At 51.1% G+C, this 13,832-nt stretch overlaps 18 non-coding genes across 18 annotated transcripts; 4 read left to right on the top strand and 14 right to left on the bottom strand.

Moving 5' to 3' along the window:
• Positions 1-252: 252 nt before the first annotated feature.
• Positions 253-323, bottom strand: Trnag-gcc. The gene has a single exon. It is a non-coding gene; the product is annotated as a tRNA-Gly (tRNA).
• A 342-nt stretch (positions 324-665) lies between these two features.
• On the top strand, positions 666-737 carry Trnag-ucc. The gene has a single exon. It is a non-coding gene; the product is annotated as a tRNA-Gly (tRNA).
• Positions 738-1,347: 610 nt separating this feature from the next.
• Trnai-aau lies at positions 1,348-1,421 on the bottom strand. The gene has a single exon. It is a non-coding gene; the product is annotated as a tRNA-Ile (tRNA).
• Positions 1,422-1,619: 198 nt separating this feature from the next.
• Positions 1,620-1,691, bottom strand: Trnae-uuc. Its single transcript has one exon. It is a non-coding gene; the product is annotated as a tRNA-Glu (tRNA).
• Positions 1,692-1,996: 305 nt separating this feature from the next.
• Trnam-cau lies at positions 1,997-2,069 on the bottom strand. The gene has a single exon. It is a non-coding gene; the product is annotated as a tRNA-Met (tRNA).
• Positions 2,070-2,450: 381 nt separating this feature from the next.
• Trnag-gcc lies at positions 2,451-2,521 on the bottom strand. Its single transcript has one exon. It is a non-coding gene; the product is annotated as a tRNA-Gly (tRNA).
• Positions 2,522-2,863: 342 nt separating this feature from the next.
• On the top strand, positions 2,864-2,935 carry Trnag-ucc. Its single transcript has one exon. It is a non-coding gene; the product is annotated as a tRNA-Gly (tRNA).
• Positions 2,936-3,545: 610 nt separating this feature from the next.
• On the bottom strand, positions 3,546-3,619 carry Trnai-aau. The gene has a single exon. It is a non-coding gene; the product is annotated as a tRNA-Ile (tRNA).
• A 198-nt stretch (positions 3,620-3,817) lies between these two features.
• Trnae-uuc lies at positions 3,818-3,889 on the bottom strand. Its single transcript has one exon. It is a non-coding gene; the product is annotated as a tRNA-Glu (tRNA).
• Positions 3,890-4,194: 305 nt separating this feature from the next.
• On the bottom strand, positions 4,195-4,267 carry Trnam-cau. The gene has a single exon. It is a non-coding gene; the product is annotated as a tRNA-Met (tRNA).
• A 381-nt stretch (positions 4,268-4,648) lies between these two features.
• On the bottom strand, positions 4,649-4,719 carry Trnag-gcc. Its single transcript has one exon. It is a non-coding gene; the product is annotated as a tRNA-Gly (tRNA).
• Positions 4,720-5,061: 342 nt separating this feature from the next.
• On the top strand, positions 5,062-5,133 carry Trnag-ucc. Its single transcript has one exon. It is a non-coding gene; the product is annotated as a tRNA-Gly (tRNA).
• A 6,341-nt stretch (positions 5,134-11,474) lies between these two features.
• Trnae-uuc lies at positions 11,475-11,546 on the bottom strand. Its single transcript has one exon. It is a non-coding gene; the product is annotated as a tRNA-Glu (tRNA).
• A 305-nt stretch (positions 11,547-11,851) lies between these two features.
• Positions 11,852-11,924, bottom strand: Trnam-cau. Its single transcript has one exon. It is a non-coding gene; the product is annotated as a tRNA-Met (tRNA).
• A 381-nt stretch (positions 11,925-12,305) lies between these two features.
• Trnag-gcc lies at positions 12,306-12,376 on the bottom strand. The gene has a single exon. It is a non-coding gene; the product is annotated as a tRNA-Gly (tRNA).
• A 342-nt stretch (positions 12,377-12,718) lies between these two features.
• On the top strand, positions 12,719-12,790 carry Trnag-ucc. The gene has a single exon. It is a non-coding gene; the product is annotated as a tRNA-Gly (tRNA).
• Positions 12,791-13,400: 610 nt separating this feature from the next.
• On the bottom strand, positions 13,401-13,474 carry Trnai-aau. Its single transcript has one exon. It is a non-coding gene; the product is annotated as a tRNA-Ile (tRNA).
• A 198-nt stretch (positions 13,475-13,672) lies between these two features.
• On the bottom strand, positions 13,673-13,744 carry Trnae-uuc. Its single transcript has one exon. It is a non-coding gene; the product is annotated as a tRNA-Glu (tRNA).
• Positions 13,745-13,832: the final 88 nt, after the last annotated feature.

Raw genomic sequence — 13,832 nt, 5'->3', positions numbered from 1 at the left:
GCTGCAGCTGTTGCAACGATAGGCAGCACTCCTTGTCGTTAAAGTTCAGAGCCTCGGAGGCACCCGGACCCAGCAACTTGTGAGGCCAGGCCGACGCTAGTCTGTAGAACATGATGCGAGCGTCCTAGTGGGGACCCGCGAGTGCTGCGTTCTCGGTCCTTCTCAAGGGAAATCCAGCTACACATTCTTGTGGATCGTGCATCTCAAGCGCTCAAGCCACGCGGCAGCATCATCGCGGGAAAAGCAAAATGATGCATCGGCCGGGAATCGAACCCGGGCCGCCCGCGTGGCAGGCGAGCATTCTACCACTGAACCACCGATGCTGGGGCCAGCGGTAACTTGACGCTGCTTCCCGAGCAGATGTCTCAAGGGAAAGTGGGACTGCCGTCAAGCGCCGTAGCATTCTGTGGGAAAGATGCTGCAGACGCTGAATCCTGCACTGCACTGCTTAAAAATGCCGCCAGAACGCGGTCCTCTGCGTACTCTTGCGTCGCCGGCGCCCAACTCTTGCCAAAGGATGCGAAATGTGCGCGGATACGCTGTCCGAATGCGTCTGGATGTGCTCCCCTAGCCTGCCTCGAAATGCGCCTGCCAGGTACGATCACCTTCGGCCGCTGCCGACTGGCGGGAAGCCGACACAGCGCGGACGCGCGGCGCTCGCTTGTGCGGTGGTGGTGTAATGGTCAGCATAGTTGCCTTCCAAGCAGTTGATCCGCGTTCGATTCCCGGCCACCGCAGCAGGCTTTTAATTTCGCGTATGAGTACTTTTGCCACGCGCTCTTAAATTATTGTTTTTTCGCCCTCTTACTCGCTGCATACCAGGCCTTAGTGTGTCTCGACTTGTCTCGTGTCTCGACTTGTCTCGACTTTGCTCAGCTGACGCGAGAGCTGACGCTCTCAAATCGGCCTTTATCAAAACGACAAGCACGAGAAACGACTGAGAGAGGTAAGGAGAGGCGAGGCGATGGACACACAGCACGCCCCCTTCATTTCACGGTGGCGTCTCCCTGACCGAATCGGGCTGTAGCTCCGAAAACAAAGGAGAAACAAAAATAGGAAGTAAAAGTGCAAATAGTGCCCTGTGTTCCCATGCGCTCACCCGCCCAAGTACTGACAAGGGCCAAAGTTGTTACGCATCGGCAATCGGACATTTTCTTTCATTTTCTCTTTATCGGTTGAGAACCAGTGTATTCAAGATATTATGGCCATTGCCGAGTGAATGCTGTAGCGCTTCCCGACGAGTCGGGTTCGGATCCTCTGTCAACTTCCACGCAGGGTGATGATCTTTTGGTCATCACACTCGCCAGCTGAAATCGGCGCTGCCTTTTCGTAGTAGTAAAAGAGTAGTGGCCCGTGGGGGGATCGAACCCACGACCTTCGCGTTATTAGCACGACGCTCTAACCAACTGAGCTAACGGGCCTCGGCAGATGCAGCTGCTCAGCCCTACGCTGGAAACAGGTGGCATGAAGCCATACACCATTTCTATGGTCGTCGTGTGTCTGCTTCCCTAGTCTATATTCTGCTGACGGTCACGAAACAGTAGCTATATTGCGAGCAGGACGGCAAACGGCTGCTCGGACAGCTCAAACTTGCCACGATTCGTGTGGAAAAAATTCCGTTCCGGTACCGGGAATCGAACCCGGGCCTCCTGGGTGAAAGCCAGGTATCCTAGCCACTAGACCACACCGGATGTGGACGTTTCGTTCGACCGTTCGTACGGTCGCTTGGCGCATTTCGTGTCGAGTGCCGCGTCGGCGCCCCTCTCTCTTTGCGAGCATCTTTGCACATACTGACTGGCAAGGCGCGCACCTCAAACGCCGCAGAGCAATGCTTTTGGCTTCATGCTCTGCTGGGAGAAGAGGAAAAGGGAAGCTGTAAGTAGCAATAACAGGAAGTAAACATTTTCCCGCTGAAGCGTTGAAACGTTGTGGATAACAAACAAGAAATACGTTGGCGCCCTAGCAACAGCACCACCATCAGTCACAGAAAATTAAATGCCCCGGGTGAGGATCGAACTCACGACCTTAAGATTATGAGACTTACGCGCTGCCTACTGCGCTACCGAGGCACGGGTGCACCGCTTGTCCTGGAAACTGGGTAAATACCGTACCCAATATTAGACGTAGAGACACTGTACTTCCTGGATAACGTGTTCTGTTGCTACACGTGCACTGCCGGCCCAGTTGATTGCGGTGCTGCTGCAGCTGTTGCAACGATAGGCAGCACTCCTTGTCGTTAAAGTTCAGAGCCTCGGAGGCACCCGGACCCAGCAACTTGTGAGGCCAGGCCGACGCTAGTCTGTAGAACATGATGCGAGCGTCCTAGTGGGGACCCGCGAGTGCTGCGTTCTCGGTCCTTCTCAAGGGAAATCCAGCTACACATTCTTGTGGATCGTGCATCTCAAGCGCTCAAGCCACGCGGCAGCATCATCGCGGGAAAAGCAAAATGATGCATCGGCCGGGAATCGAACCCGGGCCGCCCGCGTGGCAGGCGAGCATTCTACCACTGAACCACCGATGCTGGGGCCAGCGGTAACTTGACGCTGCTTCCCGAGCAGATGTCTCAAGGGAAAGTGGGACTGCCGTCAAGCGCCGTAGCATTCTGTGGGAAAGATGCTGCAGACGCTGAATCCTGCACTGCACTGCTTAAAAATGCCGCCAGAACGCGGTCCTCTGCGTACTCTTGCGTCGCCGGCGCCCAACTCTTGCCAAAGGATGCGAAATGTGCGCGGATACGCTGTCCGAATGCGTCTGGATGTGCTCCCCTAGCCTGCCTCGAAATGCGCCTGCCAGGTACGATCACCTTCGGCCGCTGCCGACTGGCGGGAAGCCGACACAGCGCGGACGCGCGGCGCTCGCTTGTGCGGTGGTGGTGTAATGGTCAGCATAGTTGCCTTCCAAGCAGTTGATCCGCGTTCGATTCCCGGCCACCGCAGCAGGCTTTTAATTTCGCGTATGAGTACTTTTGCCACGCGCTCTTAAATTATTGTTTTTTCGCCCTCTTACTCGCTGCATACCAGCCCTTAGTGTGTCTCGACTTGTCTCGTGTCTCGACTTGTCTCGACTTTGCTCAGCTGACGCGAGAGCTGACGCTCTCAAATCGGCCTTTATCAAAACGACAAGCACGAGAAACGACTGAGAGAGGTAAGGAGAGGCGAGGCGATGGACACACAGCACGCCCCCTTCATTTCACGGTGGCGTCTCCCTGACCGAATCGGGCTGTAGCTCCGAAAACAAAGGAGAAACAAAAATAGGAAGTAAAAGTGCAAATAGTGCCCTGTGTTCCCATGCGCTCACCCGCCCAAGTACTGACAAGGGCCAAAGTTGTTACGCATCGGCAATCGGACATTTTCTTTCATTTTCTCTTTATCGGTTGAGAACCAGTGTATTCAAGATATTATGGCCATTGCCGAGTGAATGCTGTAGCGCTTCCCGACGAGTCGGGTTCGGATCCTCTGTCAACTTCCACGCAGGGTGATGATCTTTTGGTCATCACACTCGCCAGCTGAAATCGGCGCTGCCTTTTCGTAGTAGTAAAAGAGTAGTGGCCCGTGGGGGGATCGAACCCACGACCTTCGCGTTATTAGCACGACGCTCTAACCAACTGAGCTAACGGGCCTCGGCAGATGCAGCTGCTCAGCCCTACGCTGGAAACAGGTGGCATGAAGCCATACACCATTTCTATGGTCGTCGTGTGTCTGCTTCCCTAGTCTATATTCTGCTGACGGTCACGAAACAGTAGCTATATTGCGAGCAGGACGGCAAACGGCTGCTCGGACAGCTCAAACTTGCCACGATTCGTGTGGAAAAAATTCCGTTCCGGTACCGGGAATCGAACCCGGGCCTCCTGGGTGAAAGCCAGGTATCCTAGCCACTGGACCACACCGGATGTGGACGTTTCGTTCGACCGTTCGTACGGTCGCTTGGCGCATTTCGTGTCGAGTGCCGCGTCGGCGCCCCTCTCTCTTTGCGAGCATCTTTGCACATACTGACTGGCAAGGCGCGCACCTCAAACGCCGCAGAGCAATGCTTTTGGCTTCATGCTCTGCTGGGAGAAGAGGAAAAGGGAAGCTGTAAGTAGCAATAACAGGAAGTAAACATTTTCCCGCTGAAGCGTTGAAACGTTGTGGATAACAAACAAGAAATACGTTGGCGCCCTAGCAACAGCACCACCATCAGTCACAGAAAATTAAATGCCCCGGGTGAGGATCGAACTCACGACCTTAAGATTATGAGACTTACGCGCTGCCTACTGCGCTACCGAGGCACGGGTGCACCGCTTGTCCTGGAAACTGGGTAAATACCGTACCCAATATTAGACGTAGAGACACTGTACTTCCTGGATAACGTGTTCTGTTGCTACACGTGCACTGCCGGCCCAGTTGATTGCGGTGCTGCTGCAGCTGTTGCAACGATAGGCAGCACTCCTTGTCGTTAAAGTTCAGAGCCTCGGAGGCACCCGGACCCAGCAACTTGTGAGGCCAGGCCGACGCTAGTCTGTAGAACATGATGCGAGCGTCCTAGTGGGGACCCGCGAGTGCTGCGTTCTCGGTCCTTCTCAAGGGAAATCCAGCTACACATTCTTGTGGATCGTGCATCTCAAGCGCTCAAGCCACGCGGCAGCATCATCGCGGGAAAAGCAAAATGATGCATCGGCCGGGAATCGAACCCGGGCCGCCCGCGTGGCAGGCGAGCATTCTACCACTGAACCACCGATGCTGGGGCCAGCGGTAACTTGACGCTGCTTCCCGAGCAGATGTCTCAAGGGAAAGTGGGACTGCCGTCAAGCGCCGTAGCATTCTGTGGGAAAGATGCTGCAGACGCTGAATCCTGCACTGCACTGCTTAAAAATGCCGCCAGAACGCGGTCCTCTGCGTACTCTTGCGTCGCCGGCGCCCAACTCTTGCCAAAGGATGCGAAATGTGCGCGGATACGCTGTCCGAATGCGTCTGGATGTGCTCCCCTAGCCTGCCTCGAAATGCGCCTGCCAGGTACGATCACCTTCGGCCGCTGCCGACTGGCGGGAAGCCGACACAGCGCGGACGCGCGGCGCTCGCTTGTGCGGTGGTGGTGTAATGGTCAGCATAGTTGCCTTCCAAGCAGTTGATCCGCGTTCGATTCCCGGCCACCGCAGCAGGCTTTTAATTTCGCGTATGAGTACTTTTGCCACGCGCTCTTAAATTATTGTTTTTTCGCCCTCTTACTCGCTGCATACCAGGCCTTAGTGTGTCTCGACTTGTCTCGTGTCTCGACTTGTCTCGACTTTGCTCAGCTGACGCGAGAGCTGACGCTCTCAAATCGGCCTTTATCAAAACGACAAGCACGAGAAACGACTGAGAGAGGTAAGGAGAGGCGAGGCGATGGACACACAGCACGCCCCCTTCATTTCACGGTGGCGTCTCCCTGACCGAATCGGGCTGTAGCTCCGAAAACAAAGGAGAAACAAAAATAGGAAGTAAAAGTGCAAATAGTGCCCTGTGTTCCCATGCGCTCACCCGCCCAAGTACTGACAAGGGCCAAAGTTGTTACGCATCGGCAATCGGACATTTTCTTTCATTTTCTCTTTATCGGTTGAGAACCAGTGTATTCAAGATATTATGGCCATTGCCGAGTGAATGCTGTAGCGCTTCCCGACGAGTCGGGTTCGGATCCTCTGTCAACTTCCACGCAGGGTGATGATCTTTTGGTCATCACACTCGCCAGCTGAAATCGGCGCTGCCTTTTCGTAGTAGTAAAAGAGTAGTGGCCCGTGGGGGGATCGAACCCACGACCTTCGCGTTATTAGCACGACGCTCTAACCAACTTTTTTTTTTTTTTTTTTTTTTTTTTCCTTAACCACTTTTTTTTTTTTTTTTTTTTTGTACGAAGTCCGACGCCTTATCCATTTTTTTTTATGCTTTATCCATTTTTTTTCTTTTTGTATTTCTTTCACTGTGTTGACCCAGTGCAGCTCGGGGGAGGCGCGTTGGGCAGGGGTCGAAATCCGAGGCCTGGCCATGACGTCTCCTCCTCCCTGCACTGAAGCACAGTGGCACCAATACGTAGTAATTTCCCTTGGTTCAGAGTCTTATGATACTTATATGTGGACACGGGGCTTGTGATGCAGTGTCTATCCAAACAGGTAAAAGCTTGGCAGGAAAGCAAAATAAGTAAGAGCTAGCGAGAATGTCTTCCCTATCGTGAAGTGAGATCAGTATGCCCCTATACCGGTGCCATTAATGTAACTGGCGCAGGAGCGATCAAGAGAAGTGGAAACTTAACCAATCCCCTGCTTTTCGAAGACAATACTAAGCATATTCGCAAAGTCCCTCTTAAGATGTGGGAAAGATTGTTGCGTCCAGTACTCATGAAGCATGTAACCAATAAACGAAATAAAATCGGAAATACCATCACCATCAACCACTGCAAAAATGTAACGGCCAAGAAGCCACATAATGGTATTGTTCTTTGTCCCGGGATAAAAAACCGTGTCCGGCCAGCAGAGAATATCAGTTGTAAATGCCGATTCCGAGCTCCTGATGAGTAACGCCAATCGTCGGCGCAGCCAGTACCACATGCGAAGACGGTCAGCGCAGGTAAATCGGTGTTGGAGTGTATCAACACAACCACACGTTTGACAAAGCGGAGAGACACTTAAACCTATGCGATGAAGTCGTTCATTCGTAGGAATCAGCTGGTGAACTACCTTATACCATAGGGAGGCAACAGGTGCTGAATGAACGGGTAAGCTAATATTCGTCCATATGTGACGCCAATTAAAACGGGGATATTGCAAAACAATCGGGATGGAAGAAGAAGACCTGTGCCATTTGTCAAGCAGTGTTCGCATAGTAAAAACAGGACGACGTTGGAAGTGGAGATCCAGATAACTAATCTCAATGTAGAAGTCCCGAACATGCCGTAGCTTCGCATTTAGAGGCCCTACGTTAATAGGCGGTGACAAGCTCGCAGGACGAACGACATGGAATAATCGCGAAGTAACAGTCGGGGACTCAGAAAATAAAAGATGGAGGGTGCGCTTAACATAAAGGGCCGCAGCCTTGACACGGACATCGGTGAACGACAAGCCGCCCGCAAGACGCGGCTTCGTAAGAACATCACAACGTAATTTAAAAATGTGCCCCCGCCAAATATATCTGTTGATAAGCTGGACCATTTTTGCACCCTGCATTCTTGGAAGCGGAAACAACTGAGCAACGTAAAATACTTTACATAAAACATAAGTGTCTAATACACGCTTTTTTTGCAGTAGCGGTATCGAACGCCATGAGTGTTCGAATAAAACACCTTGAAGCTTGGAAATGGCCACTTGCCAATTTTTTGCAGCCATACGAAGAGGACACCGTTCAAGATAGATGCCTAAATGTGTATGGTGTTCAACAGCCGTAACCCACGGAACAACCACATTTTCAAAGCCCCGCAAATTCAGAAGTTTGCTTTTACGGGGGTTGAGACGAGAGCCGGAGGCCGCAGAAAATTTATCTAGTTCCATTTTCAACTGCGGCACTTCGGCGGCGGAACGAAGCAAAACAACCAAATCATCAGCATAAGCTGTTGCTGTCAGGGTAACCCCAGAAATCGTAAGACCACGAAGTGTCGAGTTGAGACGAGAGAGGAGTGGTTGAAGGGAGAGAGCATAAAGGGTCATGGATAAAGGGCTACCTTGCGGGACGCCACGTTTAATATCAATGACCTTCGTTAGCTGGCCATTAATGTCAATCTTAGCAGAAATACCAGTCGTCATATTCTTAAGTACCAGCAGCGCCTTTTCATTAAAACCGAGTCGGCGCAGCAGAAGCTCTAAAAACGAATGGGACACACGATCAAAAGCCTTACTAAAATCAACAAATAAAAGCGCACAGGAAATATTGGTGACAGCGACAATCGACACGACATCACGATACCCCGCCAGAGGAGTCAATATGGAGCGCCCTGGAAAGCAGCTTTGACAAGGAGTTATCACAGGTGTAAGCAAGAGGGATAGACGTGCATTAACAGCCCTAGCAGCCGTCTTATAATCAAAATTTAAAAGGGTTAAAGGACGAAAGTCACTAGCTGTCTTCAAACCAGCAGATTTTGGTATCAGGACAACCGTACCTCTCTTGAAATCGGCTGGAATTGTGCCACCATTCAAGATTTCATTTACAATATCCGTAAAAACAGGCCCTATAATAGTCCAAAAGCGAACAAAAAATTCCTTAGGAAGGCCATCCGGACCAGGAGATTTGTGAGATGGTGAACAAGCAATGAAAGCTGAAATTTCGTCTGCAGTAAAAGGAGCTAAAAATTCCACATTATGGTCCTCTGTTAAAACTGATGGGATAGCAGTTAAAATCTCATCAACATCAAGCGGATCAGAATCAGCCACAGCATATAAGGTCTCATAGTAGCAGGTAAGTTCATGGGTTATTTGATTCTGTAAGGTAAGCCGGCAACCATCAGCTGCCATAAGGCCGTCAATCAATACACGTCGACGGTTCTTGTGGTGACGAAACAGGTGGTACATGGAAGTCATTTCATGTGCTAAGGTGGACGGCGGTTTAGATTTAATCTTCAATCCTTCCATCTGAAGCCGTTTAATACTAAGGAGCTTGGCTTTAATTTTCCGAATCTCAGAAAGGTGGGCACCTGTCATTCGAGAAGTATCATAAAGTTCGCGAAGCACCGAATAATAATACTCAAAAGTCAGTTTCAGATCTCGCGCTCTATTATAACTGTAGGACATTAAAGTGCGACGTAATTTTGGCTTCGCACAGTGGATCCACCAGTGAAGCTTAGACGGATAGTATCGCAGAGAACGTAAACACATGTCCCACGCCGTCTGTATTAGAGGTTCGATGTCAGGGTCATCGAGCAAGGAGACATTTAATTTCCACAGCGGCCGATAAAGTTTAAGAGGCTGACGCTCCAAATTAATTATAACCGCAAGGGCACAATGATCCGTAAAACTGGCTGGAATAACATCTACATTTAAAACAGAAACACTAAGGGGATCAGAAATATACAATCGGTCCAGTCGACTACTTGACGTGGCAGTAAAAAATGTAAATTTAACTAAAGTGGGGTGTTTAACCTCCCACGCATCGCGTAGTCGTAGTTGACGTACAAGAGAATGTAGCTCGAAACAATAATTAAAATGAGGCGATTGGTCCTTAGCTTGTAATACACAATTAAAATCACCCCCCAATATCAAAGTCGCAGGATTTTTGCGTAAAAGATAAATCAGATCCTCTTTATAAAAACGAGACCTTTCCTGCCGTTTGCTGGAACCAGAGGGGGCGTAAATATTAACCAAGGTTGTGTCAAATAACCGACAACCAATACCCCTTCCCGAGTCTAAGAGCTCAATTTCGGTAACGGGGATACCGTCACGAATTAGTAAGGCAGTACCTGTGGAAAACTCAGGCGCAAAATTTAGAATAGTGCGAAAGCCAGGAACAAACAGGTGTGCAACGGAGACTTCCTGCAGGAAAACAACATCAGCTGCAGAGTCATAAATGAACTGCTGCAGAGACGCTAACTTCAGAGCAGATTGAATGCTATTTATATTTAAGGTAATAAACGTGTACGCCTGCAACATCAACAAAACAAAAGGGAAAATGAACCCTAATTACACCACATTAGAAGCAACGACATCCAGATCATCAACATCAGACATGGCAGAGGGTGATTGCCCGGAATCAACGGAATCAGAGTCATCCTTTGCATGCTTGTGTTTTTTCCGCACCGCGTGAAGATTGGGGGGCACTTTCACCCGACGGCGTATCTGATGCACACCAGATTCAAGAGCAGGTGGAGTGGGGGGTTCGAGATCAGGCACGTCAACCAAGGCATCCGAAGGATTAGCAGGGCGAGAGGAATCAGAAGAAGGAGCAAGCAAGGGGAAAACTGCATCAGGAACATCGGCACCGGCATCAGAAGGTGTAGGTATTGGAAGTGTAGGAGGTGGAGAGATAGGGTTGGAATCCGCTGAAGCGGAGCGCGCAGTTCTAGAAGCGATTTTCCGACAAACAGCTGTCTGCACCGAAGTGTCGTCAACATGTGGTGATGCCTGTGTCGGGGGGGATGTCAACACCACCTCGACCGAATGTTGGGGCTCTTGCGCCGACGGCGTGGCAGCAAGTTTGACGTCATCAGGCAAAGCAGGAGACACAGTGGGAACAGAATCCAAAACAAGCATGGGAGATTCCGGAAGTCTCTCGTCAGATCCGCAAACCGGCTGCGAAACAGCAGCTTCGTCATCAGTGCTACCGGTATCACTAGCACGACGGCGTTTGTTATTGGAAACAGACGGGATCGGTGTAGAAGCAGCCGATACATCTGGGCGAGTGGGTAACGGGGGAAAACCTGCATCAGAGGAAGGTGTCACCCGTTGTGAACAATCTACTGCAGGAGGCTGACACGAGACAGTGGAGGAAGCTGCTGGCACAAGATCGGCAACCGTTAATTTGCGGCGTTGTGCTAGCCCATTTTTAAGCACAAAACCCGCTTAGGGCAATTAGCACGAACATGACCATTTTCATTACATAGAAAACACGTACCAACTTGCCCCTCATAAGTAAGATGAACACGATAACCACATACAACCAGATGGGACGGTATGTTCGACTTAATATGCATTTCAACCGATCTGACACCATTATAACATTGCAGCTTATGTTGTGCAGACCAACGTTCATTTCGAATTGACCGAACGGTACCATAACCAAGCAAAGCTTCCTTGAGGTAACTGTTTTCAACTTCAGGGGGTAAATTATAAACCCGAACTGTGGTATACGTAATTTCAGCATTTGAAACAGTAACACTGCTAACAGAACCATCTCTATGACGGAACGACACTTGCTCACCATGTTTAAGTAAAATCTTATCTAGCAAAACCGGGTTCAACAATTTCACAAAAAAGCAGTAAAGTTCTGTGTCAAAATACGCCGTATGTACCTGGTCCGATGTAATGCCAATCGTATCCACAATCCATTCGTGAATTTCCAACGAAGTTGGTTGAACATGCCTGGTAGCCTTGTTAAACTGAAAACTGAGAGTACACTTCCGCGGAAACAACCGGGAAGCCATAACACTTAATTAATGCGGCAAGAGCCGCTATACAACACAAGACACAACACAAACACTAAGGCGACGAAACAACGAAGAAAAGAAGACAAAGAAACGTCACACACAGAAAGTAAATAGTCACAACCCGAGGGAAACGGCGGATCGAATACACAGCACGTGCGATCGCTGTCGCGTCTCAAGCGGAACTGTAACTGAGCTAACGGGCCTCGGCAGATGCAGCTGCTCAGCCCTACGCTGGAAACAGGTGGCATGAAGCCATACACCATTTCTATGGTCGTCGTGTGTCTGCTTCCCTAGTCTATATTCTGCTGACGGTCACGAAACAGTAGCTATATTGCGAGCAGGACGGCAAACGGCTGCTCGGACAGCTCAAACTTGCCACGATTCGTGTGGAAAAAATTCCGTTCCGGTACCGGGAATCGAACCCGGGCCTCCTGGGTGAAAGCCAGGTATCCTAGCCACTAGACCACACCGGATGTGGACGTTTCGTTCGACCGTTCGTACGGTCGCTTGGCGCATTTCGTGTCGAGTGCCGCGTCGGCGCCCCTCTCTCTTTGCGAGCATCTTTGCACATACTGACTGGCAAGGCGCGCACCTCAAACGCCGCAGAGCAATGCTTTTGGCTTCATGCTCTGCTGGGAGAAGAGGAAAAGGGAAGCTGTAAGTAGCAATAACAGGAAGTAAACATTTTCCCGCTGAAGCGTTGAAACGTTGTGGATAACAAACAAGAAATACGTTGGCGCCCTAGCAACAGCACCACCATCAGTCACAGAAAATTAAATGCCCCGGGTGAGGATCGAACTCACGACCTTAAGATTATGAGACTTACGCGCTGCCTACTGCGCTACCGAGGCACGGGTGCACCGCTTGTCCTGGAAACTGGGTAAATACCGTACCCAATATTAGACGTAGAGACACTGTACTTCCTGGATAACGTGTTCTGTTGCTACACGTGCACTGCCGGCCCAGTTGATTGCGGTGCTGCTGCAGCTGTTGCAACGATAGGCAGCACTCCTTGTCGTTAAAGTTCAGAGCCTCGGAGGCACCCGGACCCAGCAACTTGTGAGGCCAGGCCGACGCTAGTCTGTAGAACATGATGCGAGCGTCCTAGTGGGGACCCGCGAGTGCTGCGTTCTCGGTCCTTCTCAAGGGAAATCCAGCTACACATTCTTGTGGATCGTGCATCTCAAGCGCTCAAGCCACGCGGCAGCATCATCGCGGGAAAAGCAAAATGATGCATCGGCCGGGAATCGAACCCGGGCCGCCCGCGTGGCAGGCGAGCATTCTACCACTGAACCACCGATGCTGGGGCCAGCGGTAACTTGACGCTGCTTCCCGAGCAGATGTCTCAAGGGAAAGTGGGACTGCCGTCAAGCGCCGTAGCATTCTGTGGGAAAGATGCTGCAGACGCTGAATCCTGCACTGCACTGCTTAAAAATGCCGCCAGAACGCGGTCCTCTGCGTACTCTTGCGTCGCCGGCGCCCAACTCTTGCCAAAGGATGCGAAATGTGCGCGGATACGCTGTCCGAATGCGTCTGGATGTGCTCCCCTAGCCTGCCTCGAAATGCGCCTGCCAGGTACGATCACCTTCGGCCGCTGCCGACTGGCGGGAAGCCGACACAGCGCGGACGCGCGGCGCTCGCTTGTGCGGTGGTGGTGTAATGGTCAGCATAGTTGCCTTCCAAGCAGTTGATCCGCGTTCGATTCCCGGCCACCGCAGCAGGCTTTTAATTTCGCGTATGAGTACTTTTGCCACGCGCTCTTAAATTATTGTTTTTTCGCCCTCTTACTCGCTGCATACCAGCCCTTAGTGTGTCTCGACTTGTCTCGTGTCTCGACTTGTCTCGACTTTGCTCAGCTGACGCGAGAGCTGACGCTCTCAAATCGGCCTTTATCAAAACGACAAGCACGAGAAACGACTGAGAGAGGTAAGGAGAGGCGAGGCGATGGACACACAGCACGCCCCCTTCATTTCACGGTGGCGTCTCCCTGACCGAATCGGGCTGTAGCTCCGAAAACAAAGGAGAAACAAAAATAGGAAGTAAAAGTGCAAATAGTGCCCTGTGTTCCCATGCGCTCACCCGCCCAAGTACTGACAAGGGCCAAAGTTGTTACGCATCGGCAATCGGACATTTTCTTTCATTTTCTCTTTATCGGTTGAGAACCAGTGTATTCAAGATATTATGGCCATTGCCGAGTGAATGCTGTAGCGCTTCCCGACGAGTCGGGTTCGGATCCTCTGTCAACTTCCACGCAGGGTGATGATCTTTTGGTCATCACACTCGCCAGCTGAAATCGGCGCTGCCTTTTCGTAGTAGTAAAAGAGTAGTGGCCCGTGGGGGGATCGAACCCACGACCTTCGCGTTATTAGCACGACGCTCTAACCAACTGAGCTAACGGGCCTCGGCAGATGCAGCTGCTCAGCCCTACGCTGGAAACAGGTGGCATGAAGCCATACACCATTTCTATGGTCGTCGTGTGTCTGCTTCCCTAGTCTATATTCTGCTGACGGTCACGAAACAGTAGCTATATTGCGAGCAGGACGGCAAACGGCTGCTCGGACAGCTCAAACTTGCCACGATTCGTGTGGAAAAAATTCCGTTCCGGTACCGGGAATCGAACCCGGGCCTCCTGGGTGAAAGCCAGGTATCCTAGCCACTAGACCACACCGGATGTGGACGTTTCGTTCGACCGTTCGTACGGTCGCTTGGCGCATTTCGTGTCGAGTGCCGCGTCGGCGCCCCTCTCTCTTTGCGAGCAT

This window comes from Schistocerca piceifrons, unplaced genomic scaffold, assembly GCF_021461385.2.
Source record: "Schistocerca piceifrons isolate TAMUIC-IGC-003096 unplaced genomic scaffold, iqSchPice1.1 HiC_scaffold_529, whole genome shotgun sequence".
NCBI lineage: Eukaryota > Metazoa > Arthropoda > Insecta > Orthoptera > Acrididae > Schistocerca > Schistocerca piceifrons.
Note: the sequence above shows the minus strand (reverse complement) of the source record. Positions and strands in the feature narration are given on the sequence as shown.